This window comes from Bombus pascuorum, chromosome 6, assembly GCF_905332965.1.
Source record: "Bombus pascuorum chromosome 6, iyBomPasc1.1, whole genome shotgun sequence".
NCBI classification, from domain to species: Eukaryota; Metazoa; Arthropoda; class Insecta; order Hymenoptera; family Apidae; genus Bombus; species Bombus pascuorum.
In genome coordinates, this window is record NC_083493.1 from 17869360 (window position 1) to 17896878 (window position 27519).

Sequence of the window (27519 nt, forward strand, 5' to 3'; positions counted from 1 at the left end):
GTTGTATAACAATTGGTATTATCTGTAACATAGCGTGTACAAACTTGGATACCAATAGCGCTATTAACGGAGTAAATTAACGCGGCAAACGAATGGCAGGGCAAACGACGATCGACTATTTAAAAAACGTTGTTACTTTCAATCTTATAGTAAGATAATATATATATATATTATCTTAGAATAATGTACGTATATCCGAAACGTTATACACGTTTCACGTCTATTTCCTGCGTCTAATACACGATTGTTATTATTAAAAAATATCTATCCATTATTTAAAAGAATCCACGATGCCGTAACTAAGCGGTAGATCTGAAGTCAGACCAAAGTCACTGGTCTGATTAACTACAGATTCGAACTACTTCGGCAAAGTCAGTGCATGCGCTTCAAGGTTTTCATAGTGGCCTGTCGCAGTGATTATAAAGATCTCGAAATAGGACAAAAGCTGCGATCTGTATCGCGCGAAATGTACGACAAACGAACTCGTATTCCTTAATTTCTTCTATTAGCTGCTCGACGTCGTCTTCGCGTATTCAAAAGCGTACAACTTTTCATCTGCTTTAAATTTTGGCGAATTTTAAGGATCCACGCTATACCATAGTTAAGCTCGTACAGTTACAGTTTCGATCGAAACTATCCGAGTATCGATCGTACAACCTGTAACATCGTGCTACGCTCGGACGTGTGTACACTGTACACGCGCTTCATCGCACGGGAGCAAGCGGCGACACAGGCACGTCCGTGTGAAAAAGTGGTAACTGGTAACATGTATACACGCGTGTTACGTGTGCACGCGGAAAAGCTGAAGATTAAAAAATATACAAAGGAGAAGGGAGGTGATGAGGAATGGAAGAGCGAGATGGGGACGGTTGTGTGTCGTTACGTGCGAAAGTGAGAGAAAGAGAAAAAGAGGGAGAAAGAGAAGGAGAAAGAGAAAGAGAAAGAGAAAGAGAACGGGAAAAGGAAAAGGAAAGGGAAAGGGAAAGGGAAAGGGAGAGAGAGAGAGAGAGAGAGAGAGAGGGAAGAAGCGGTCCGCAAGAAGATTCTTGGAGTCGCGGATGGTAAAGGTTCGGGCAAGGGTAGGTGGGTGGTTGTGTCGGCGAAGGAGAGCCACAGGAGGACTAGAGGTGAAGAAGGAGGTAGAAGCGAAGGTGGAGGTTGCCAGAGTAGGTGGATGAGGATGAAGAGAAGGATGAAGAAGAGGAAGGGGGAGGGTGGTTTAGGCGATGGTGGGAGTGGGCCGAGCTAAGACGCGTAATGACGCCCTGAATCAATATGTGAGGCACTGAGATATGCATACGAACTAAGACAACCGCACACCAACCAGCCACAGCTCCTCTGCTCGGCGTCGCGGCGCGGCGTCCGCGCCGTGGCGCAAAAGGAGGGGAGAAATTAAAGACGAAGCAGGCACAAAAATAACGACCCACCGGCAGTACCGTCTTTCCTTCTTTCACCTTCGCTATTTCCTTTAACGTTCCTTTCTCTCTCCGCTTCTTTCCCCTCTTTCTTCCCTCCTTGCCACTCCCGCCCACTATCCCTCTATCTTCTTTTCTCTTTCTTTCTGTCCTTTAAACTTTCGCCGCCTCTCTTTCCTCGTCTCAGCTGAGATTCTCTCCGTCTTTCTTCGTTCTGCTCTCTCGAAGACGTGACTGCACGGCTGAGATGAGACCATAGGCAGAGGGATACGATGCTGCTAGTCGGTGTCAAGAGAGAGCAAGAGAGTGGCAGAGACGGACGGAAGGACGGAAAGGGACGGAGAAGGAACGGTGACAGGGGAGGGAAACGAGAGAGGGTTGACGAGTGGAGGAGACGATCGGTTAGTAGATCGTTTCGATCGGGACAATGGTCCTGGCTCTCGAGTGGATCCTTGAAACGATCTTATCCGTACAGTCTTAATCCACGTCCCTGCTATTATTCGCTTTTCCCGGCACAAAGAAATACAAATGCCGTTCCCGTAATAGCCTGCGAATGTATGTATACATGCAAACCGAGGGCTCTTGCCGAAGGGATGGCTTGGTGCCGCGATTAGACGAGAATGCAGACAGAAATGACGTCGTTGTGTAGATTTTAATACGATAAATGGCTCGCTTCTACTACACGTGTTCATCTTCCCTTGCAGTTTCGGCAAGCTGATTTAATCAAACGATACAGCTCGTTAGCGATTTTTCTCTCTTTCGTACAACATTCTCCAACGTTTCCCTCTTTCCTTTAATCTCGTTTTATATTTCCATCGATTCATAGATCCGCTGTTCGTCCATCTATTCGTTACGCGTCTTCTCCACGATATTTACATCGGTCATCGCTGATCCAACCGTCTTCTTTTCTACCGCTGTTGCGTCCAACGTCCTGACGCATATACGTATCTTCGGTCTCGATATTTTCTTTCGTTACCATCGTACTCTTGTATCTCATTACCAGCGTCGCACTGCCATCGACCGATATCGCTTCCTAATAGTTATTCGTTTCTAAATTTCAAATTAAAACGACAAACCCTACCGAATTACCATCTTCTTCTCTTTTTGAGACAAACAAACAAACGGAATCGCGGTTATAAAGGCTTAAACATTTTTAATCGACACACGTACGTTTCTATAATTGCAACGCATTACCATCCCACCCGTTTGACATCTAACTCGATTTACGTCCTTTACGAAATTATACGACCAAGCTACACAACGATTATTGCCGCGTATCGTTTCTCCCTTGTCGTCTACGTTCGTACAGCGAAGATCTTCCTGCGTATATGTATACGAGCATATGTATAGGTAAATCTTGTGTCAAGGAAAAACCTTAGTTATTTGTTAGTACGCTATACAATGAACCGTTAGACCGTTGATCAATTGCCAACGGAGAAAACAGTCGTAAATATGTCCTAGATATATTGTACTATGCAAGTAGGTGGACAGAGAAAGATATTGCTCGTGACTCTTACATACATCTGTAGACCTCTGTCAAAGTTTTCGCAATTAATATTCCCCTTGTTCCTTCTTCGTGTTTTTCGTGCTTCGTAGGAAATAATCTTAGCGAAAAGTAAGAAAACGATTCGACGATCGGTTCGCAACCGACAAATGTAATTATTTAACGCTATCGAGGCAATGTTACGCGAAAAAGCGCATCTAATTAAAATCTCGGTGAGTCATCCGAGTTAGTTTAGTTTGTTTTTAGGAGAATATACGAAAGACGTCGTTAGAACGTACACGACTGTTTCGTTTGACGCAAGATGGTTCAGATACGCATTATCGTGCGATATATCGATAAATCAATTTATCTTCCGACTTAAATACGAGTCAGATAAATTTCGGTTATTTGCCATAATATAGGTATACTATTTTTAGCGATATTAGCATTTAACGAGCCACGGTTCGAGATAAATGATTTATGTCGTGTTCGTCGTTAATTTCGAGCAATATGCTTACAAACAATAGGAAAAGAGTCGGCGAAGGGAAAGAAGAGATTTATGAGTTTCATTTACATGTGACCTAATTCGTCCGAACGTAATCAATGACCAAGACATACAAATCAGATTAAAACTCTGATTTGGTTAACTACACACGAAACAGTAATAACCCCTCCTAGGTCAAATTTAAGGCACCGTGAGGGATCGTATCGATCACGAAACCCGAAAGTCAACGATCGTCGTGTTTCTTTTAATATGCGTCACCCTGCAGTACTTCGTAATCAGGTCGCTATTGACAATATTACAATTCAATTTAACGTTGAAATTTGCTTCGTTCCATTGCCAAATTAGTTTCCGTTTTTCATAATAAATTTCAAATTAACGAAAACCTTCGATGCTCGGTTACTTTTCCAACTTTAGTTGGCAAAAGAGTATTTCAGAAAAGGTACGTTAGAAATTTCCCTTTTTTCTATCACTATGTACAGTCGATCGCATCGATACTCGGACACTGTTCGAAACCGAATAACGTTTTTAAGATTGGATCGAAAGCTTTAAGCTTTTATAAAAAACGAAAAGGATCAGTTTGCTAGTTTACGCCTAAGAAAAATTTTTGAAAAAAGTTGCGATTGCTCGTGATCGCCTCTTTTTGCAACTACCTTTATCCGTGCTTGCAACGAAAATTTGGACGATACGTTTTGTAGATCTACGTCAATCGTGCACGCGTTCTTCGTCATTTTTAGACAAAGACCAAAGATTCTTAGATCTTTCGACGCCAATTACGCGTTACCGTATCAACCGATTTCGATGAAATTTTCAGCACCTACAATACCTAACTGACACGAGCGTTGTTAAAATTTTCGTTACACGCTCAGATACGATACAAATTTGTTCAAAATTTTCCTTAAGCGTTATTTAGTAAACTAATCCCTTTCGCTTTTCGATAAAAGCTCGATTTAAAAACTTTTAAAAACGTCATTCCTGTTTCAAGGAGTGTCGAAATGTTATTGTGACCGATCGTACGTGTGTCTATTACACGCGTTCCATTATTGTAACTTACGATGCCAAATTACGATGTCATCAGTTTGTATATGTTTGCTACGAATTGACTTAAATTTGGATAAAGAGGATAGGAACTATGATCTATCGATCTACGCTACTTCCAGTACCTCGTATTTCGCTTATTCGAAAAATACGTTACAAATTAAAAAACTGACGAAAAATTTATTTCTCCGATCCATTGTTCGACTTTCCGATCATCGGCATTCTTGTCAATGAAATAAGAGCTAGAGAACGTAACGTCGTTAAACAAATTTTTATCGCATTCGTGAGTCACAAAATCGAGCAGTTTTATAACACAGAATAAATATAAAAATATTGTCCGTCGTTTATTATCGAAAACAAATTTTATCGCCGATTACGGGAATTTCAATTTTTATACAAACTAAAATTAACAGCGACTGAAAACGACCAACCAGTTTTCCATACAAAAAGTATGGACACGCGTAATTACTTTCGAATTTCCATCGCGCTTCGTATCCACCTGCGGGTCTAAGCGTCTAGTTTATCGGCGGCGGTGAAGGGATGTCTCGGACGATGATACTCGTCTGCGTCTCGAAGAAACCGATCCACGAGATCCGACGCGCGCGGTGATCATCGTTGTTGCCAACACGTAGCGTTTATCTCTAGCGTGTAATCGATATTAAAAGTCTAAAATGTGTAGCGTGTGTGGCAAGCTGGCCGCGTGTAGGGGTCATAGCTCGACGTTGGGAGTTGGGTGAACCCCGCGTTACTGGTTGAAAGGGGAGGGTGGTGGAGAACAGGCAGGCGACCAGGGGGTGAGAGGGGGTGGTAAGAGTGGTGAGCAGCGGCGGTGGAGGCGGCAGCAGCGGCGACGGTGGTGGTGGTGGTGGTGGTGGTGGCGGCGATGGTGGTGATGGTGGTGGTGGTGGTGGTGGTGGTACGAAGAGGTGGAGGTTCTCATTAAGCAGCCCGGGCACCGCGCTCTGGGGGTTTAAATAAGAAGAAGAAGCGTTGCTGTGTGTGTGGAAGAAGGGAGAAAAGGAGAAGAAACCGGTAAGACTAAGGCAGTAAGGGTGAGCAGGCGAGCGAACGCGAGAGGAAGTGGGAAACAGAGAGAGAGAAGAAAAGGAGATAGAAAGTGAAGGGGGTCGGGGAATTATCAGGGCTCGCGCTCTTCGCGAAGGGTTGGGGGTACCGGCAGGCAATATGGCCGCTACTGATGAGTGATGCTCGTAACCCTTACTGCCATCCATCCCTGACTGATACGTCAGTCAGTCGGATCTCTTAACATACTTGGGAATTATGCTCGCCACGACCCTTCTTTATCTCCATTCCTACCGTTCTTCTCGTCGATCTCGTCGAAGATCCTCCGTATTCGGTCAATGTTGCCGTGAATCGCGTATCAGTTACTTTAATTGGACGCACCTCGTTCGCGCTTGATTTTCCATACTTTTCCTCCTCGCTGAATTTTCTAAGCGGACTTGGACACGCATCGAACCTACCAGAGTAAAAGGACGATCAATTATATCGTCGTATCGTCGTGCATATAGGTTTGTTCGACGAGATAGAAAAAGATCTTTTCTTCGAACGATACGAACGGTGGCAACGAATATCTGCGATTAGGATACATTCTGGCGCAACGACTCGAAATTATTTCCGTGATTGCGAATTACGTTACACGTATTCTCAACGCGATCGAACGAATTCGCGATGATCCAAATTATCAGCTTCCAATTTATGCAAACGTAAATGTCAAGTTACCGTTAAGAACGACATCTATAGCGTCGAATCGCTATAGAAGAGCCCACGGTGGAACCTTTGTTACCAAACGCGTCGGCTGTACGTTTATATTACGAAGAATTTACATTGGAAAAATGGAACGGATCGTCGTTGTAAATTGAAAAGTTGTTCGGTGATCTTGCCATTCGGGTGGTTAGCCAAAGCGGACTGGTTAGTCGGAGCCGTGAAAATTACAAAGTGACGAGCAACGTCATAGCCGTTTTCGTAACGAATCAAACTTGAGTCGCGCCATACATCCGATGGAATTATCGATACAATCTTCATTTCCCACGGACTAATCAGAACACTCCCCCAAGGGCAAATCATCTTTCCAACGAAAATATGATTAGAACAGATCAAGGGTGTCCATGGAAGTTATATAAGACACGGATCGCCCCGGCACCTTTAACGATCAAGATCCAAAGCGTATAGGTATACAAGCGAGCCCGACGAAAGGTATTAAGAAGGTACAGGCAGCCCTAACCTAACTGCAGCAGCCCTGGACCGATCCTCATCCTCCTTACACCCACACTCCGTGGCCGTCTTACTCCCTGGCCCGAAGTTAAGGGTGGTCTCTTTGTCTCGCCCCTTCGCCCTCCTCTTTCCCATCGTATGCGTGCTACACGGACGAAAGGCACGCGTGTGCGTGAAACCTCGCAAGACGGACAACGGGGTTGTTGGGTGGATGGCTCGAAGGTGTAGGATGAGAAGAAGGTGGAGGCGAAGGAGAGAAAGTGAAAGAGGGAGCGAGAGAAGCTGGCACGAGCGAAGGAGAAAGCGAGAGAAAGGGTGAGGAGTGCAAACGGAGGGGAATGCAAATTAGAAACGCTTGGGCAGAAAGCAGGAGGAAGAGGGCCAGGGTAGCGTGGGAGGATAGAGAGGGTGGCACTGGCTGGATGGGGGTATATAAGAGGTGGTGACTGAGGGTGGTGGCCAAGGAACTTCACTTATGTAAACCGTGTAACGGTGTGCGCGCTCGCTTGCCGCGTGTGTTCACACTGGCACCTACCGGTTTCTCCATGTATGTGTACGCGTGTCCCCCATGCGTGTGTGTATATATCGATTGCTGGCCAAGCTACCCCGCGGGGTGCCCTCCTTACTACCCCTATAGTAATTATTGTGCTTCTCACATGTGTGTATTTGTCGTGAGATTTCGCGCAAGATGGTATGCGTGCGGGCGAGCGCACACACGTTGCAAAAGACCCTGTACACGTATATCCGAGTTCCTTACGTGCCTTGTCCGATGGTTCCTATAGCGAGCTACGGCATTTAACGGGTGTCATCCTATAAAGCGAACTTCCATTCGTTACGAACCCGTACCGAACATCCTATCGTACCCGTCCCGACCGACAGTTCCTTCCGGCGAAATGTTTTCTACGAGTCGCCGGCCACCGTTTCTGCAAATTCTTACCCACTTCCTCGTTGACCGTGGTTAATTAGCGAATTTTCCCAGAACGCACGCACGCCTCTGCTACGCGTTTCCAGTGTTTCCTACGCTCTCTTCGTAAATACGAACTTTATAAATATAAACCGTGAAACGGAGTCGTTCGAACGGAGAGGAAAACGAGGATCGCAATAAGGACTACACGCGAAATGGAAGCTGCTCCGTAGATAAGAATTTACGTAACGAACGCTCGACTTTAACTTTCGTTTTGGCTAACGATATCTATGGAAGAACAGCTGTTCGCGAAGCTTTACGGAGTAAACACTTTAAAGGAGCGGAAGGCGCGAGACCGAACATCTAAGAATAAGATCGGTTTATTTTCTTTCATTTCGAAGAAAAGTTGACAAAGTGGTTCGAAATCGTTGTACGATTACACCGTAATGGTTCGATACCATCGATTGTACCAACTTCGGCGACTAGAATCCTTCTATATGGTTGGATCGTGGAACGGGCACGCTTTAAAATACTGCTTTACATAGGTCGACACGCGAACCTTTAACAGCCTCGTCAGATGGAAACAAAGTCTCACAAGCGTAACTACGTACTAGTTTTACGCGTAACGCGCATAACGTGTCGACGCTGGGGAACGGTTGTGCGTGGCGTTGGAACGGTCGTACCACCTGATAGATCGAGCCTCGCTGACGCTCTTATTCGAAATAAATGGCAAGACTCGTGCGATAGTATGTAATTCCTCGGCCAGTATTTCGTTCTTCGCACACACGATCGCGCGTCCGTGACACCGTAGGTGAAGCCACGTGCGGGTTCACACACAATTTCACCGGCACGGTAGTGCACACAACTAACGGTCCGAAGTGCAAGAACATCCCTGCAAGCCACCCTCGACCACCTCGTCCATCCTCTCCTAGGGCAGTCTTGGAAAGGACCTTCGAGCAAGAGGATAGGAGAGAAGCGGTTAGGAACGGACGGTACGACGAGAAACGAACGGACCGACGGACGTAGGACAGAGCACGCGCTATATATAGAGCAACCCCATCTTGCGACACACAACCACAAGTCATCCCCCCGCTCACGTACTTTGGCCGCATTCTCAGCCCCACGGTTCACCCCTTGGCTCTCACCCCTTCGTCGTTTTACCTATCTCCTTCTCGTTCTCCTTCACCTTGCACCACACTCGTCCGCTTTAACTCTCCGTTGTTGTCTCTCTTGCTTTCGCTCGCGGTTCTTCCCCCGTCCCCTTCGCCCTCTCTTCCCGCCGCTTCATCGTGAAACCTCCGAGGCAATCAATCCTCCGTCTTACAACGTACTGACCACCTTCCGAGAAACTTCCACTGGCACTCGTGGCTAGATGGATTTGAGGAAAAAGTCGTGAATGGTTAATCGTCGGTTCTGCGGACAACGCTGCGCTGGATTTTGCTTTATTTGCCATTGTCCCGGGCTGCGAACGACGAAACAGTGCTTCTCCAGGGTCGAAATAATTGTTCCACTTTCCAACCGAACGGATTGGCTTACTTTCACCGAAATCTCTTCTCCTTAGCCTTTTCTCTCGTACGATTCGATTCTTCCGTACAGAGCTTGCAGCTCGATTTTTCAAACATTTTCCATCCCCTTTCTCGCACATCTCGCTTTCCAAGTGTTCTCGCGATGCAACTTTAACCGAACAAGATTTCACGGAAACAAATCATTTCTTCGTTAACCGTACAACCATACAAGCATACAAGCTCGTATCGATGATATATCCCGATCGATATTCTCGCAAAACGATACATCCGTGTTATTTCGATATTTCGATTTCTTTCGAAATCGTAATATTTGCCAACTCGTTCTTCCCCACCGTTATACCATTCTTGTTTCTTCCTGTGGTAACTATCCGAGGCGATCTATCTTCCTTTTTGCGATGCACTGACTGCATTTCAAACAACTTTTACCTTTCTACGTTCGAAGTTAACGTAACTCTTGATTTAACTCGAGGCAAACAAATGGCAAATTTTAGCGTAGTTAGAAAAGAAGTTTTCCTTCTTATACTTTTTCGCGTCGATGATCGATTACATTAAATTATTTTACGCTATACTATGTCATATATTTACAAATCCGATACTTAGGATATTGCAGGTAATCGTGATTCATGTACATTGCGCGTAAGTTACGCGTATCGTAATTACGACAAGGAAATACGATCGTACGAGCCGGAAGACTTGGCACAATGGTGTAGCTGTTCGTAAAGTATGGAAGAAAAAGCAAAGAATAGATATCGAAAAATCCTTCGCTCGGCTTTCAGTGTAAAGCCACTCTTTAATCACGACTCGGGGCAAATTATGGACAGTTAATTCGCTTGGCTTCTCCTCTCTTTTACGGTTATTCTATGCGGTCATTTCCATCTCTTCGCTCTGTAGCCAAAGGCGTTCCACAGTCAAATCGAGAACCAATCAATACCGATAATTAATTAGAAAAATCAGAAAGAAAAAACTTGCGAAACTCAAGAGTTCCAACGGAGCTGGTAGAAAAACTGCCGGAGGCTTTCGTTTGACTCCAAAGTCCCTTCACCCTCCTCCCTCCCCCCTTCTCTCGCCCTCTCATCGGTTCCTCTCCGGTGAAACCACCCTTTTCGCCCCTGTTCGACCCTACCGAAAGTCCTTGCTCAATCAGCCTTCCTCCAGAGTTCCTCCTCGCTCTATGTTCTTCCTCGTTCTCAGGCTCGTCTCTTAGGCTGCAGTACTCTCGTGTCTTCGTGCCCCTTTACCATTGAATAAATTAACGTTTTTAGTTTGCCGATATTCTGTCCGACGCAGCCTCGGCTTCACTCTACTCTCTATATCTTCCGTCTATCGCAATGAATGAATTTCTTTTTCTTTCAGACGCTGCTGCCTTCGCAGCGGCCGGGCCGCGCTCCTTCGCGCCGCTCCTCGGCCACCCACTCTATTCAACCGCGAAAATTCTGCAGGAATTTTAATAACTCGGATTCGTACTGATTAAAACGGAGGTCGCATCCGACATTCCTCCGACCAGCCTACGGTTGCTACTTGGCAGCGGGTGAGTTCAATATTTTGCCTCTGTGTATTTATTCCTTCTTAATCCGTGTTCCTTTTCAAGAGATAGAGATAGAGATAGAGATAGATAGATAGAGAGAGAGAGAGAGAGAGAGAGGAAGACAGGCGGGCAGATTGGGAAAAGACGAGAAGAAAGGAAATACGTCGTTGAAACTTGCCGAGTCGTTATATATTTATTCGATAACAATAATAATTCCTCTAGCGTGCGTTTGCATCGAATATATCGTATTATTCGATTCTATTGCAAAATTTTGATTTTACTTACGAAAAATTTATTCTTCTATGATAAACTCGAGACTAATCTAAAATACGTGAAAGATCTGTTCGTAATTTTCTTCGCCCCTCTAATATAAACGATATATTTTCTTTCCGTCGTACAAACTTATTAGCGATCAACTGCGATTATTCGATTCTTTCTCTGTTTACTCAAAGTTTTAACGTCGCATCGACGTCTGGATCAACGAGTAAAAAATTTCACTTTTTCACAGTATTCGTTAAAGAGAACAGGTAATTCGATTACGACAATCGATCTTTTTAGTTTTTACGCACTTCCGACGATCACGATGATATTCAACAACGATTACACTGCGTTTCTTCGCATTCTCGTTCAGATTTAAACACGATTATTTCTTTATGTACGTTACGTCTATTCAAGGATACTTTATGTAAATAAGCCGAACAAGGTCAGAAACTTGGCTTCGGATTTACCATCCACTTTCTCTCCTTTCGACCCGTTCGACCTCATCCTTTCTCACTGACTGGAAACTTCAGCTTTCGTCGCTTTTACACGTAACACGTCTTACATTATTTTATGACCTCCCAGAATCAATTAAGCAAAACCTTCCACCCTCTAAACGACCTTAAAACGTTCATTACTCGATGCATATATCGAACGAAATCATCGTCACGCATATACATATCTATATGTATACATGGATTTACAAACATTTTCTCCTGTTATTTTATTATTACCTATCTTGAACGTCGCCGATTCTTTTCACGTTTAATCGCGTCATATCAAAAGCTTTCCGTCCAGTCATAAAGTAACATCGAAATCAGAAAATTAGCAAATACACGCTTCGCTTATCGTGTCTTGTATTTTCTCGTCGTTGTACTTGTACGTACGTACGTATATAGCTTTTGGTAACGATAGAAATACGACTCACAGTATGTGATATATCCGCGAGTCTGCGAATACCTCGAGACGTCACGTGCTCGTGGCTTTTAACAAAGCTATGTAAAGTCATATACCAATGGCAAACGTGTCTAAATCTACGCATGCGAAAAAAATCCTATACCGTACAAGCGTGATGCTATAAAAGCGAAGGGAAACGGATTGACCCTACCGAATTAGATGCTTTCCATCAAATGTCCCGACTCTGAGGCAGTGTGATAGCTTACGTGACTGAACGACCGCGATGATCATTTAATTCCAGTCGAGGAAAAGTATCAACAGTCGGGGGCAGTTGATCGGGGTGAGGGTGTCATTCGGTCCGCTGGTCTGTCGGTCTGTTGGCCTAGGGAAGGGCGCGTGGCGCACGTCCACTATCAATTTATCACCCACCCTCGCAACTTTCCCTCTCGGACCTCGTTCTCGTTTTCCCTCTTTTCTCGGGTCGCCCAACCTCTCCCTTGACCTCTGCACCCCTCCCTGTCTCCCTATCTGTCTTTCTTTCATCCTTTTTCGATCCACGAAAGAAGAGACCACTCCGAGAAAAGAGGGAACACGAAGAGAGTCGAAACAACCATGACCAGCACAATCTAGCGGTGGTCAGTTCACGCTGTAGGATTATAGCTTGTATGTACTACTCGTCGCAAACAGTCCGTTTGCTCTTTGACTCGTCCAGCACCGAGGAGAACCGTTTACGTTGAGCGATTCTGATCGTGAAAAAGGATAGACGAGCAAGGACGTGCATGATTTTCGCTTTTACGACTCATCGGGGAACGTTACGAATGCCCGAAGGAAGGCAAGCGAACTTTGTTTTCAATTTTTTCAAGATAAAAATGATCGTACCTTCGAGATCTGTTTCGTACTTCGTTACTTGGAACGACGCGACGCGATTTAGCACCGACTTTGCCTAAAATTCCGATTCGTACGTGCTAAATTAATTATACGGTTTGTACAATTATAAATTAATTACGTACACGTGTTATACACTTTCGCTAATACGGGTCCCCTCTGCGATCAAGGATCGTACGTCTTTAAACGAGTAATTAACTCTTTGCATTAATCGATCGAGATTCTCAGCATCTTCCGAGATAACTTTCTAAACATTTTACAGGAGATCGAGAAATATAAAATACGTTACTGACCGATAAATCGAATTTTAGATATAACGCGGTTGTAAGCGCGCGTGCTTTTGCATAAAAATTGAACATCAAACGGAAAAATTTTACCGCAGGTACGCTCTTTTCGTCTACTTTTGCAGAAGAAATTATCTACTCGCCTAACATCAGGTAACATCGGCATCTTGTATAAGCTTCGATTAAGAAGACGCGCGTTGAACGCAAAAGTTCGATAGAAGGGAAAATAACGCCCGTTAACTTTCAAAAATGTCGACGTCTCGCGTATCGACCTCTGGTACAAAAACACTTTCTTCTGGTCAGCCTTGCGGCGGGTCGGTCGATCGCGGACACTGGCACGCTAACATCACCGCACGATCGTACACGAAAAGACATAACCGAGTACGCGGAAGAAATTTTTCTACCATCGGTAACCACCGGTATACTCGACGAAAGGGAAAGCAAGGGAAAGAAACGAAAGACTACGACGGGTCGGGCAGGCAGGAAGGAAAGCAGGACGATGCGACGCGACGCGACGCGACGGTGGCTAGAATCGAGGGTCGTTAAAGGAGAGAGAGAAGGCGGACAATAAAATCAAGCGGCAGGGCTTCAACCCTTCCGCTAGAGTCGAGTCGTAATCTTGCTTGCCACTCAAGGGTCGAGGCCTACGAGATCCCATTTTCTTTTCCGCCAGGGTAATTAATTAGCGTCACTCTGTTAAATCACGCGACGTACGTGTTGCGTGTTGAATATCCGATACGTGCGAAAGTAAACATGGTAAATAGCGATCGATCGAAATACGCGAGCTTTTTCTAATTTAATTTATTTTCTTTTCCTTAATCATGCACGTAATAGCTCCGTTAAAATCGATACGAAGATTTTATCGATCGCCAGGAACAACGACGGTACGTTATAAAAGGCACGATATTCAGAGGAGCCGCGAAGAATTACGAGAACGAAAACGCACAACCTTTCAGTGGTTTATACACGAGTAATTTTCCAACCAATATCAAAAGTTATCTTTCCACTGGCGCAAATGAACTTTAATTTCTGTAATTCAATAAGCCACAAGAGCACTCTCCACTCGTATCTCCGATAATTCTGGCTTTCAATACGAGTTTAAGAACATCCGAGATCGGCACTTATTTGTAAGTAATTCAGATCCGCTTCTGGCCCGCCCTTCTCCATGGTTTAATGATTAAGACGAGCGCGGAGGAGGCGCTGGGGAGGGGGGGGGGCGAGAGCATAGGAAAGAAAAACGAAACGAGTAAAGCGAGAAGGATAGAGAGAGTGGCTCTTGTCGTCGTTGCTGCATTTTTAATACCGCATTCTTCCCTTTAAAATTTAAAAATACTTCCGCGTCGCGTAATTGCAGGACCTGCTGGAAGTAAAATGCACGTGAATGCAGGGAAATCCGTCTCGTTGGTCGATCCACCGCCGACGGAACAGAGTTTCGCGAAAAGAGGAGGGAGGTGGTGGTAAAGGGGGAGTTACAGAGAGGCAGCGTGCCGGGGCTGGTTGCTCCAAGAAAATTAAGTACTGCCTGGTAATTTGAGGTATTGATTTTTATAGCCTCTCTCGGTAGGCATACATTAAAACTCCCTCTTTGCCCCCCTACCCTGCTTTGCTTTCCACTCCTTCTTCTTAGTCACCCTTCCCTGCAGGGGTGACACGAACACGGCGGTGCCTGGCGATCCAGCATAAATCTATCTTCCCTTCCCTTCCCTTTTCCTCCCTCTTTCGAACGAAACGTTCGCATACGTGTCTTTCGAACGAGCCTGCTCCTCTTCGATCACGAGCTCCGTCATATCGTAGAAACTATCTCTTTTTTTCTTTTTTTGTAATGGAATCGATACCGCTGTTACATGTACGCTATATAACAATACTATTCTACCGATTGATTTATCGAATGAGATACAATTTAGATACAAATTAATACACGCAATCGTATGCCGAATGACGTAAATTTTGATAGATGCTTCTCGCAAGTTATTAAAGCGACTTGTTAAAAATTGCTGGAAAATTAAACGCGTTTAATCAACTTGGAGATAGCGGTGTTTTTATATATAACCTTCGTACGAGAAAATTAGACCAAAGTTAAATTTTGACATTCCTGCTCGGCTCGTACTTGGCATACGCGCCATTATATCGATTTAGTTTTCCACGTTAATTAATCATATTGGTCCGAGGGAAAGCAATTTGTTCGGAGCAACCCCAGAAGGGTGTCACGAGTACTGTGGCGTGTTTCGATCAGATAAAATTTCTCCCCCAATGAATTTTTCACCTCCTGAAGCACGGATGTTCCCCGTGCTGTCATACGTAATTACAAACACTCTGTGTATTTCTAATCGGCAACTGTTTCTGCAGATTTTTAATTAAAGCTGTTTCTTTACAAAATATTTTTATTAGAACGATAAAAGAAACCGGTCACAGACATATACGCAATATTAACCGAAACCCTTGATTGGTATGGTTGATCGACACAACAGACGATACCAACTTTTGAATTGAATTTTAGAATATTTAATTTTAATCTATATCCTATATCCTACGTAATAATTGTCACTTGTGGCTTTTGCCGTGTAACACAAAAGTATAAATTAGCTCGATCTAAAGTCTTACGGATCGTCGACGGCCCAACAATGATCAACGATACGGCAAAGTATCGTACGATGATATTTTAGACGATAATATTTCAAAGAGAAAAATATCCTAAGAGAAAGATACTGGTACGTATAAGAAGAAATGAAAATTCAGAATCTCGTATGCGTAAATAATAGGAGGACAATTTTTGTTAACGTACACGGAGGATATAGAAGGAAACGGTCCGCGTTAAGAAATAATTGTAAGAGATGGAGAGAATGGTGAAAAGGTGTACGAATGGACGTGGAAAATCGGCGGTAAAGATCGTGCACGATCCGTTCTTTCGTTGTTCCTTCGTTGTTCTTTCGTTTCCACGTCAAGATAGAGAAGCGAAAGAGAAGAAAAGGAAACTCTCTCGTTCCCAGTTCATATGTGAGCGTCGATTTCGCGGTCCGCTGCGCTGCGTGAGTGGTTTGCTTGCCGCTTAAAAGATCCGAAGCATAGCCATAGCGATGGCTCCACGACATCGCGCAAGCTCGTCCAAACAATACGATCAAATAAAGATTAGTTTTACTTATCAAATAAACAAATTCGTTTCTCATTGGTTATCGTTGAACTACTGATATTTTCCAATATGCTTGTCGAATCTTTGTATCGATTTTAAATCACCGAAGAAAATTATTATATATATATATAAATTGGAGATACTTTTGAAATTTTATGCACATTTTAAGGACAGTCATATATAAAATTACTGTATAGGATATATCGTATATAGAGGAATACGATAGATACACGCGGCTATAAAACGGAAGGAACAAGGTGAATAAAAGATTTCTTAAAATGATTTGCCTCGACAACGTACGTACTACCTGAGCTTCTGAGGGTAACGGCGTAAAGGCTGGAGCGTCGCACCTGTTGCTTCAGTTCTTAGCACCAAATCGAAGGCCCCGACTCCGACAAGATACCATAAAATGGAATTTCATAAAGTGTATTTGGAGGCTGCAGGTATATACGTATCTACTTACCGTAGGTATACATGCCCTTCTGTTACATCGATCTCTGGCGTAGTTCGCTATGTGCACGTACCGTCGCACGATCACGCCGAAAGTATTGTATATTACCGTGCACCTGGCACACGTAAGCACTGCTTTTTCCACGGAACGAGATCGATAAACTTTGGTTTTAACGCTCTCGAGCCTGAGATCAGATTCGATGAAAAACCATTATCGCTCGCGTTACGTTAACAAATTAGTTCGAACGGGACACGACAACGCGATAACGTAAGATTTTTATTTTTTCTCCATCTTCGTGAATTTACCGCTAGATTACGATCAATACGAAAGGTTTGATCGCGCGGAATGAACGCTCGTTCGAATCCATCGTTACCGGAGCTCCTCCGTACGGTGCACCTATTCCTCCGGACGGGGTAAAAAATGTTGAGGCCAGGCCAGCGTGGGGTCCGGACTTATGCACGCTTCAAGAACTCGGACACTTTAGATTTAACCGAGCGCTCGTACGAATAAACAATCCGCGCACCGGCCTTGCGGATTTATTAATTAGAGTCGTTAAAATGGCTCATCGCACGAATGTTTTGGCTGTTTCATCACTCGCATAATTAACGTTTCACGTGCTAATTGAACATTTAGGTGTCCTAACGACAGTCGTCGATGATCCTACCGACGATACGTGCTACTTTAATAGCGCCTGACGATGTTTAAATTACTTCAATTACATCTTTGCTACGTAATAGCGGTCGGACAGGATACGATATGATCGGAACATTAGAACTAATTATAGGTACATACCTATAATTACATTACGGATACATATCCGTAATGTAACGTTTGTGACGTACTTTGAATTAAACGCGATGGAAATTAGACGAATTAAAAATGTATCGTGCTTCCACTTTTTTTACGTACAAAATATTTAAACGGAACATTTACATACATCTCTGTAAGATCAGTGTTTTTATAGAAAAAAAAAAAAAAAAAAAGAAAACGAATCGTGATACCGGTTATGTTTTTAAACAACTTTTACATAGTCAAAGTCGAATAGTCGGAATTTAAAGTTTCTTCGAGCGAACCTTTATTTCCTAAACAGATGCAACGTTACTCGTTTATCTCGCAAACAGCGAGATCAACGAAAAGATTAACTCGGGGCGTTGTTACAATGGCCTGGAATTTAGTAATCTGTACAGATTTCAATGATCGTTCCCCGAATCACGCTGCTTTTCTCTGTACTATATCAGGATACAAAGGTTAAACCGCGCGAGATCAATCACCGACAACTTTCCCGTCCCATCGAGCTTTTTCGGAAAGATCGAAAGTACTCTTGGCTGTTTGCACGCGTAGTCGCGGCCGACGAATCCAGAGGAGGCACGAATCGCGTATATCTATCCAGGAGGCAAGGTGGCTCCGAGCAGGTTTTCGAGCCGATATCATTTGTATCTCCCGCGGCCACGACCCGAAGGCCTCTTACACCCGGACCGCCCCTCCTTCGTGCCTCTCTTATCCCAAACGATCGTCTACCTAATATTTATTTCGCATAGGCTCTTCTTTGATTTTATTTGGATATCGTGTGCGCGTTTAACGGTCGGCGTATCTCATCGGGCCGTTACGCACGTTTACGCGTCGAGCATCGCGCCGCGGCAGCCACGGTAAAACCGACCTTTTATCTGCGATAGCAACCGAACCGGACCCAACAGGGGTAACTTAACACCCGAAGATGGGTGCGTGCGCGCTTCTTAAGTACATACTCGCAGTTACGCTTTTCGCGTAGACACTCGATACCGATGCATCGTTCGAACGTCTATTCTACGTTTTATTCTTACACTCGAGTGAATTTTTATCCACCTATCTGAATCGAAATTTTGCCATTCATATACATTTTAACGCGTTCCTCGATGATCCGATTTTATTATATACGCTGTATACGTAAAACGTATGCGTTGCGGACAGTGGCATGTGCGAAGAAAGACGCCGATTGATTCTTAAAAACGCATAGCAAAACAGAAAATTACGATAGACTGATTTTTTATTTAATACACGCAATGGTTAACGGGCCATTTGCTTTAACGATGCACAGATTGACAAAGACCAATTTCTTCGCCAAAAAGTCATCAAATATCGCGCCACTGAACGTTTACTCAAACCGAAGAACTTTGTACTACGATCGTTGCAACAAAATTCGCTACGAAGCGAAGCGATAGTCTAATAAATAAATAAGACAAATTGGAGAATTATTTTCTGTAAAACGGTCCGCTTTTGTATTTACAACAAAAAGCGTATGAAACGAATTTCTGTATTATTTCGAAGGAATTAATTCAGAGTTGTTATTCGTGGGTATAGATATCACATGTGTAAATAATGAGTAGCAGCACCGGGAGCATTCATCACGACAAACAGCAGCAACGCCAAAACGGTTTATCTACGATAAACGGACTCTGGCACGTGTAACGTAACACCTTAAATTCATATATGTTCGTACGAATGATCGTACGTCTGGATTATAACACGTTAAACATACAATGAACTATACGCTTACCTACCAGTTTCGCGTTACTACCTGCTGCCTACGTATACATCCTAAACGTCTCTCATGGATTTGAGTGAAAATTAAACGTTTCAAACGTAAAAGACAAATTAATGCGACGTTTCGCTGTAACGTACGCTGTAACATACGCGTGTATATAGAATCGTTACGTGGTAATTATTCTCAAGTTTCACAATTTCTTAAATCACGAACAATTGTCTATTTCCTATTTTATTTAAACGATCAAGCAAACAGAGATAACGATAGATCAGCGATAAGATTCGGTAATTTCTTTCGGTCGCCTTCCAGAAAGCTATGTTTTTCGCTTATTCGAGGAAGCCACGCTCCTAATGATCGCTTTAAAAAAGGCTGATGTATCGGTTCGAGGCGAGGCCGAGGGTTAAAAAGTCAAGCAAAGCTCGACCATGGGTACGCGTTGGCTGCAAGAAGAAGCAGCATCATCCGCCAAACTCTTTCACCCGCCATAAAGGTTATCAAGGGGCCCGGCACGTGTAACTTAACACCTTAAACTGTTCGTATATACGCGTATAAGGGATTCGTAACACGTTTGAACGCGACCGTGCGGATGCAACCGCACGGACGCGCCGGCGAGGTCCGAGCAGAGCTGGCCATCTCGGCAGATACATTGGAACGTTGGTGCATCGGTGAACGAGAGAAGGAAAGAGAGGCACCGAGAGCCGAGAGAAAGACGAGGCCGTGTCTGCGGTCGTGACTGCCCGTGACATACACGCTCACGTTATACATACATCTCTGGCCCAAGCTGCCACGGACTTTCCACGCGGCATTCGGTTACCCCGATGATCACACTACCAGCGATCATCATCCACCAACCAGCCGAGCAAACAAATTTAGCCGGCCCGGTGACGATAAAAATTATTATCGGGCTCGATCGTCGTCTTTCCCCTTCTTCGGCAAGTGTACACGGCAGACGAAAAAAAGTTATCGCTTCTTTGGTACGATCACTGCGATACCTGTATCGTTTCGCAAATTATCAACTGCGATAGGCGGAGAAGCGTTACCATGAGAAATTACACGTATCGTGATTAATATCGATAGGTTTGATTTCAACGCGATTCTAACTGTTAACGCCTGAATGGATTACCAATGGAAAAACAATTTAACAGAATCCAATTTTGTCGAAAGCAACGTTTAATAATAAAAAACGAATTTGTTGTTACTCCGATCTATCTCATTTACATCGACAACCGCGTAGGTTTCTCAACGTTTAATAAGATACGCGATGGTAAGTGACGCCGGCCGTACGATTTAATAAAGATATACGATGTAGCTTCTTTTACGATATCCGAAAGATCGGCACGTAATAAGTTAAAAGTCTCGAAATTGTATCTTCGACCATGACAATGCTCCCCCCTTGTAACTCTTGATCGAATTGCATTCTTGGCGCTAGAGCTGATTCGAAACCACGCGTCACGTATTACCTTCGATGCGTTTTCTCACGCGGTCGGGAGAATGAAGCGAGGCAAAGGATTGGAAAGGTTGTAGATAATAGGCGGGATGGCAAGGTAGCAACGGAGGCAGGGGTAACAGAAGATCTTCATCTGTAACATCGCAAATTGAACGAGGATTTGCTGCGACCACGAGCTTCCACCGCAAATGAATGCATATCTCGCGGTATCGATGGTAATACACGTATCCTCTGATTTAAATTACTCGGAACTGCCAGGCTTCCTGCAATTTACAAGTCGCTCGCCCAAAGTAGTATCGCGCTATACGTCTATGTAAATAACTATGAAAGCTTAAAGCTGAATCTCTGCAAACAGTTATCGACCCGTTAAATAGAAGATGTTTATCAAATATCGGCAAAGTGGAATTAGGCGAATCAGAGTGCGTACGAACGTTTCGTTTATTTCGATACATTGGATAGAAATGCCCGACGAACGTCGTTAACGTTCATTTACGAACAACATATTCACGGGCCTCGCGCAACTGACAACAAATCGAATTGTAAAAGCGTACAAAAGAAGAAAGAAGAAAAAAATATACGGTTCTATCGCAAAGACACGGCGTTATTCCATTCTTTTACGACAAACAAACTCTTATTCGAAATGCTGCATCATCGTCGAATCATCGATTATCTATTATAGTAACGAATGAATCTAAATCGCCGCTTGATTAAATCATTAAATATGAATATTTATTTTCTTCGTCTTCCGACGTTGATCATTGGAAGAAAAGTACAAGGTCGAGCGTTTTATATCGCATAGATTTAGCTTATACAAATTGCGTAAAATAGCGATAAAACGCGATAAAACGCGTGCGTACATCGTGACACGTAGAAAAACGCGGAGAACGCGCAAGACAGATCGATGGAAATATACGATAGCGGATAGGAGAATCGTGGTGGCTGTAACACGAAATACGTACGCTATCTTGAAGCGTGTAAGATCCTGGAGATGGAACGTAGTCCGATCTGTCGAGGGCGTGATTCCATTTCAATATCAGTCCATCTGCGGTTCTACGCAGACACCAATCTCCGTAACACGGGATTCGTCGAATATGAACTATATCTCGCTATTGTATTTTCGCAAACAGAATAAATTATCTATTCCATGAGAAACTCGATCGTAAGTCGATAATAGAAAATGTCATCTGTCATCGGAAGAGACGAAGACGGAAACAAATGGAAGTGGTTGATAGAAAGGAAACTTTTTGCATCTATCGACTCCCTAAGCAAAAGATAGATATTCAACCCGGTCGAATGCAGCTGCAAATTTGCGCACACGGTCGAGCATCGAGATTGTGTTTCAAACTATTTAGCAGGTGTGCTTCGGTTCGTAAAGCAAGGGTTGGGCTACCTCCACATACAGATTACACCTGGAACGAACGTCTTCGTCTATTGTTTTTTTCCTGTTCCTTCGTACCCACCCACTGCTATCAGCGTGCACACTCGTATTCTTCCTGTGTCACATGCATACGGTACAATAGGTGCACCTTTCAAAAGGTAACACCGCTAATTGGGGACGCGCTGAACATTTGTAGCAGAGAAACAGACAGACAGAAGGCGCAGTGCCTTAATTGTCACCTTCCTCTTCGAGATTGTATGGCATACCAAGCATGAAGCAATGCTTGCTCGTATGAAAACTCGCTACTAAGGATGTGAAATGGTTACGTCTACCGTGACGATGCTGGCTATATAATTAATACTTTCTACGGCAAGCTTTCGCAATAATCAACAATCTACATACGCGAAAAGCTTCTTACGGAATACCTTTCCGTATAAACGAAGTTCTCTTTAATGGCGAAAAACGCTCAAAATTTTTCAAATACCGAATATAAACAAGGCGACGAAACATTTCGTAATTCTTAAACGTACAAACCGTTCGTCCGAACGATTGAAAAATCGTAAAAGCTGCAGCGTTCGATTATCTGCAATTTTTGCTGGCTCGATTCTCGGTCCTCCCTTCGAACACTGCATTTTCATTTTCCTCGAAAGTTGTTTCTGCTTTTTCGAGAAGGACAACCGTGACATGCAAGTTGCCGACTTATTGCCCGAGTTGTCCTCTCGAAGGGCTTTCGTCGGGTTACATTAGCGCCACTTTAGACACTAGAATTGTACCGTTGATATCGAATTCATCTTTCCTCTTAATATCAGCAACTAAAATTAAAAAATTGAATTTTACGAACCATGGAACAGTTTGCTCCTCTATTTTTAATTTGATTCTACTCTGTTCGAGTAAATGGAGTTTGGATAAAAGAAATTTACATCCGAGCATTTTTGTCTCGTTCTACCGGATACGTACGTGTGAGTGTAGTTTGGAGAGCCATAACGATATTCGATTTTTTTTTAGAGGCACGCATTACTCGGTCGAAATCGTTAAAATTTCAAACATAAAGTCGTTGAAAGAAATCGTTATAAACTCGTGGTCCTTGCGTCGATTCGTGTCTGCCGAAGAAGCTACGGCGGAGAAGTATAAAGTATTCCTTTCGTTCCTTACTCGTTGGGCAGGGAAAGAGGGTGAAGCTCGGTTGTGAGTAGCAGCGGCGAGTAACGAACGGGCACGTGAGTACGTAAGAGGCTGAGTTAGGTACTAGATAGGTACGCAAGGTAACCCCGGTAGATCGGAGATCGGAGTAAACTCGTGCAGGATAAACGACGAGAGAGGAGAGGATGGCAGAGGAGCAGAAGGAAGAAGGAACCATCGAGCCGCCACCGTCGTCGTCGTCGTCGTCGTCGCCGCGGTGCGGCGCGTTAAGCCAGTAGGTAGAGCCTAAGTCACCGGCAACAACGAACGTTCAGAGAGCTCAGTGATTACGAGGCTGATTGGCCGCCGCGAGATGAGACGGCGGCGTCCGTCCTGTCGACCACAGCTCGTGACGGAACAAGCGCGCACAAGGTTTTTCTTATTTATTCGTATTGTGCTAGCGGCCGCACTCTTGCTTGGCTTTGCGACTGCAACCGGGATACGACTGCAAGCAAATGCGGACGCAGGGAGCTGCCGGGGCGAACGACGAAACGAGACGGCGGGAAAAGAAAAGGGAAAGGAACAAAGACGAATATACCCTTAGCCAACGTATATAATTTCATATCGTGGCGACCCGGTGCGCCGCGTAGGGATAGGCGCCACGCCCACCTGTGTGTCTCTTGGGCTGGCGCCCGTCGTGTCTCCTTTCGCTTCACCGACGGTTGTTGAAGCTTCTGCCGTTTGCTGCCTCTTCTTTCTTCCTTTGCTCCATCGAGTTGCTCCTTTCTCCTTTCTCCTTCGTTTACCACCCTCGACTCTCTTTTCTCTCCCTTCTATCCCCGTTTCACCGTAGCTATCCGTCTTTTCGTTTACTTGTTTTTCCTTCTTTCTCCTCTTCTTTCTCTCCACCTCTCCCTCCTCCTTCTTCTTTTCCGTCACGGCGATATCCTCTACTCCGTCCTTTGCTCTGTCAACTCCGTTCCATCACGGGTTCAAGCTTGAATCCGCTCAATTTCCGCGACAACGCCGGCGAATCTGCAAAACCGCAACGCGTGACGACCTAACTGCTTTTCGTTTGAGACCTCAGAGTTAATCGGCGAGCTCCTACGGGTGTCTCGGCTTTCTATCTTCCCTTTTGCTGCTCGAGAAGCCGCGCGCGTCGTTCCATTTCACGCGACCGGTGAAACGATCGTCCCTACGTCCGTATTTCTTTCGACTTACTTTCTCGCGAGCTTTCGCGTCGTTGTACGTACGACTTGAAATTCGGGATTGCCGCATAACGAACCTCGTTGCTGTATAAAGCGTAGCCATACTTTTACACGATGCTCGTCCTACCTTCTTCGTTTATCCCGTTGATTTATCCTGGTGTAATATGGACTCGCAGGTATACCGAAAGGTTAAGATTTAACGTAAAGATATAGCTTCAATGTGTAAGTTATAGGCGGTACTATTCTGCTAATGAACTACTTGATCAATGGGGGCGCCTTGCTGAAGAAAGCGTAAGTCATAATACCGACTGTTACTGTCTGCAAGCTGTTTCATTGCAAGTAAAGTGTACGAGACGAGGATAAAGCGCGAAGAAAGGAGCGAAGAACAGAAAGTAGAATATACTTTCTGTATAAGGAGAAAAATTAACACGAGTATAAAGATCAAAGAATTTTTTCAAGTATCGCAATATCATAAACTAAAGTTGTAAGATATTTGTAACAATGCAAAACGAAAATGTCGAAAGACGCAGTCGTTGCCGTATCTTGCTGTGGCAAACTTATTAAAGTAAAGAAAAATTTGTAAGTAGACGGTTTTCAAACGTTTCGTCTGTTAAGTATTTTTATTCCTGCAGGGGAAAAAACAAAATCGTGAGTACGAAGAAAATTTATGAAGCAAAGACGTACTATGTACAAGCAGCCGTGCTTCTTATTATAACAAAGAATCTCCGCTATAACGAGAACTCGACAAGAAGTAGAAGAATGCGTCTTTCTCGTTCCATTCGATCGGATATGCAGACATACGCGTACTCTTCGTTGTGAAAGAATGACTTTATGTATATTCACTTTGATAGTTCAAGGAACCCGTCGAGATGTTACAGTAGGAATTAGAAGTTTCACTCTTAACGGAAATAGGATCGAGTACATCCCAATACAAATAATATAAATAAACGATTTGTTTATAGAAGGCAAAGGCAAATTAAGATATTATCCTGATACGGCGTAACGTTTTAAATAAAAGTAAGTTAAGAATTAAAGATCAATTTGATCACAATTTATTACAATTATTGTTCGCCGTGTACACGGTCAAATATTTACATAAAGCTCGGGATGACGCTCACGCAACTACGATCGTTACGGATAAGTAAAATCAGATACGTTGCGGTCTATATTCGCGATAGGAAAGGAAAATACGAAACATACCGCTGTTGTTAGATCAACGTACACGAAACACAAACGGAAGAAAAGAACGAAAGTAAAATTAACACATTGATATATGTAGTACTCGGAGAATCGAGCCACTCGTCTTACCACTGATTGCGTCCTCACGTACAGTTCGAATTGCCGAACAAAATTGCCCGCGCGGACAAAAAATCCAGACAAGGCTGTAAAACAAGAAGGACGAGAAAAGAAAGAAACGAAGCAAATGGAAAGGATGAAAAGAGGGCCAGTGCGCCGCCGCAATGTCGATCGAACGAGATTTGCAAAAGGAGAGACCGCAACATGCGCCAAGTTATTTATAAAGCCGTGTTGCAAATCTTGGCATGCATTATCACCGGAATCATAAAGTTGCTACGTAAAGCTTCTTACCTATGAAACAGAGATAAAATTGTCCAAACACGATCTAATTTGCATGTGAAAAAATTATTGGAACGTTACCAGCTTGTCGTCTCAGGTAGCGAACATTACGTCTCCTCGTATAAATCCGTTTCATTCCCTCGAGAAAGGAGAACGAGCGTAACCGAAAAGAAAACGAAAAAAGGGAGGGGGCAGGGGGAAAGAAAAAGAAAAAGAAAAGAGAAAGAGTTGCACATATTGGACAGACGAGCGGGAAAAGAGCAGGTGGGGAAGATAAGGACAGGGCAGAGAAGAAGAGAAACGATAGAAGGACAAGCGTACGGCCGCAACGCCGATCACGGGACCTTTGCGAAAGGGCAGAGGCTCGCGGGGAGAAAAACGAAGCGACTATGGAGTCGTCTGCGCTGTAGAGATACCAGAGCACACACGACGAGGAAGAAGATTATTGTGTAGCGCGAGAGGGTAGGGCATGACCCTGGGCGGCCACGAAGATCGGTACCACAGCAGCCTCGCCGCCACCATCCACGTTCGTACGTCTACACACGTGCAACGCACACGTGCGCCTTGCTCAACCACCGATCCGCAAGAACGATGTAGGCTCGAACAGCATAAACCGAGCACACGCGGTCTCGTGAGAGCAAGAAAACACAATGCACCGTCACGGCTTTCTTAATCGCTCTCGATCTACTCGTTTCCTGACACAGGGAAGGATACCTATATCGAGAACTTAATTCCGACCACTTTCTCGTCAGTTCATTCTCGCGTACCTTTTCTCGTCGAAATGGCGTTAATTTTCACACCATCTCCCAATTCTACGGAAAATTTAATACCCATCTTTGTTCGTTAAGACTGCATATCGTTGGTGACATTCTTGTTATCGCGATATAGCCATTTTTATGATTACAACTTCGTTTATTGGAACGTAATTTTAATTAGTTCCCGATCAAACGACCTCCTGTACAAATTTTAATCATTTATACTCCATTTATATCAACAGCTTCACACCCTCGTTCAGACAAACGGTCATTGCGATGCATCAGTATTTTTTAGTTGAAATACGCGTTATCGTAGTTGACGATATCGTTGAACGATCGACTGCTTATTATTTAAAAGTTTGTTCTACGATACTATAAAGGATATATGTATATTAGAAATACGCTTAACGCTGATCACCGTTCGAATCGTTTAAGGGATATGCATAAAAATACAATTAATCTTGTATCAATTTCGACGTACGATGGCTACTTGAAGGCGAGTGTCGATAGCCTGGGAATAATCTCACACGGATTGTGTAAGAACTTGATTCTTTCGCGTAGTTTGGCGAATAGCCCGTAGCCATCGGTAACACGGTGGGACGGTGCGTATTCACGAGAGCGCGTCGAACAGCGGCCGTTTACCGATCGGAGCTCGAGTCAAAGGCAACACAGCGAATGTAACTAAATCAAGCAGCACACACGGTTCGGCGGTGCAGACACAGGCGTTACGTGAGCGAACAAACACAACGCCCGTCACGTATTTCTTAATCGTTCTCGATCTATCCGTACCGTAATTTCAACACCGGTACACGTCCATTACATACGTATTTATGCATCTTATATGGACACTTAGGTACAGATCGTGTACGTGTTAGCGTTCTATATCCTACACGGACTCTTGGTGTACCCAGAGCTTACCCCCTCGTTCCACGGGTCAATGGCTCGATGCCTCGACTTTGCTCCGATCTGCTTCGCTCCGCTCTGCTTCG

At 44.1% G+C, this 27519-nt stretch overlaps 1 long non-coding RNA gene across 1 annotated transcript in view; it reads left to right on the forward strand.

Moving 5' to 3' along the window:
- Positions 1–10465: 10465 nt before the first annotated feature.
- The window catches only part of LOC132907968 (uncharacterized), a 51509-nt gene continuing 34455 nt past the window's right edge, over positions 10466–27519 (forward strand). The window contains exon 1 of the long non-coding RNA XR_009658284.1: positions 10466–10628. This is a non-coding gene — a long non-coding RNA (uncharacterized LOC132907968). The remainder of the gene's footprint in view (positions 10629–27519) is intronic.